The sequence below is a fragment of the Hyposmocoma kahamanoa genome, unplaced genomic scaffold (genome assembly GCF_003589595.1).
Source record: "Hyposmocoma kahamanoa isolate Upper Pololo Valley unplaced genomic scaffold, ASM358959v1 78, whole genome shotgun sequence".
NCBI classification, from domain to species: domain Eukaryota; kingdom Metazoa; phylum Arthropoda; class Insecta; order Lepidoptera; family Cosmopterigidae; genus Hyposmocoma; species Hyposmocoma kahamanoa.
The window spans coordinates 18,277,397-18,279,211 of NW_020653945.1; positions in this window are offsets into that span (position 1 = coordinate 18,277,397).

Below are 1,815 nucleotides of genomic sequence, written 5' to 3' on the forward strand. Positions count from 1 at the left end.
TGTTTATGCCCATCCTTTTTCAGTCCAGCGTCTTAAACATGTCTTCCAATGCGGCTGTAAACAGTTTCGGGGATATGACATCCCCCTGTCTAACTCCTCTGTGTAATTGGATGGGCTTAGACTGCTGGCCCTGTACTTGGACATTCATGGTAGCGGCGTCATACAGGCATCTCATCACTTCGATATAACTATTATTATATTCGATATAGACTTTCGCTACTTGGCATCGCTGTAAGGATTCCAAGACGGCCCAGGGTATCGACGGAATCGAAGGCCTTCTCATAGTCCACAAAGGCTAGATATAGGGGCTGATTATACTCTTCTGTCTTCTGTATAATCTGTGGGGACTCTCCCTCCAGACTGGAGGGCCTACCCCACTAAAACCCCCCCGGGTTTCCCTCTCGCCGGTTGAGTCGGCGCCGTGGGATCAGTGAACATTCACCACTGCTCCGGTGGTTCAAACTCGTCGAGTCTTCTGGCGAGACGATTCGTAATGACTCTAGAAAACAGCTTGTAGACGTGGCTCTGGAGAAAGATGGACCTGTAGTTTTTAAGTAGACATTTAGCTCCCTTTTTAAAGAAGAGAACTACTATACTCCTGTTCCACGCCTGAGGAGTTCTTCTACAGTAGATGACAGAGTTAAAAAGAGCCCCCGAAGTTCCTTAACAACAGGGACTCCTCCAGACTTCAGAAGCTCTGTAGTAACTCTGTCTTCACCCGGGAGTTTTCCGTTTTGAAGCTGTTTCAGAGCCAACACGATCTCGTCTTGGCTGATTTCTGGCAGTTCGTCGGAGCAGCACCTCAGAATAACATTGCAGTAGCGGCCCCATTTAAATTTGAAGAAAATATTCCACCTCTAAGGGTGGCAGGCGAACTAGGGGACGAATCCGTTTTCACACACTTTCCGGTAACCGATTTCAATAAAATTTGGCAAATACTTAAACACGGACCTTTGAGGTCAGTTTTTCAGTACTCTGTACTGAGATTATTTATTGCTTTACTCAACGGATAATATAAGTTGCGTTTGCCAGCTCGCATTCCAATACAATTGCTAAGAAAAAAAAAATTGCTAAAAACTCCTCCATCCTCTAAGTAAAAACCTTAGAGGATGGAAAATAGTCTAAGGTAAAAACTCGAAAGTGAAAGGCGCGTTTATCGTTTCACGACAGCCTCCTTGTCGTTTGCACGACAGAATCGTTTGATGCACTGCAGTCGCTTGTATGTTCTTATGGAAGCCCAACGCTACTGCAAAGCGAGCAGAGGGCGCGGGGTACGAGAGAGGAGGGCAGGGAGCAGAATACGTGCGGACAGCAATAAATGAAACGTGATGACAATAGGAGCTGCGACAATCTGTCGTCACGTTTTTATCGTCTGACGACTGCCGTTCTAGCTGTTCCCACTGTGACGACAGTTTGTCGTTGTAACGATAAAAAATCGTGAACGACAGTTAATCCTGTCGTGCTATATGTTAACAACTTCATTTAAATATACAAGTCACGACACTGCAAACTGCACGACAATATGTCGTCACGATATAGTGGGAACGCGCCCCTAATATTTCATAGATGGCACTATATTCTATGTGAAAATTGCGGCTCTTGTCATTGGTTGAAACAATTATAACGTGAAATACTTTCACATATTATTTGTAGCATTTAACGTTTGGTGCGAAACGCGAAATACCTGATTGGTTAATTGATGTTAAATTTCACGTTTGAGTACGCTAAGCGCTAATGCTATATTTAGCACTTAGCAAGTACTATAATTGTAGTTATGTTATAAATTATAATTTTGGTTACGTTTTAATACTAATA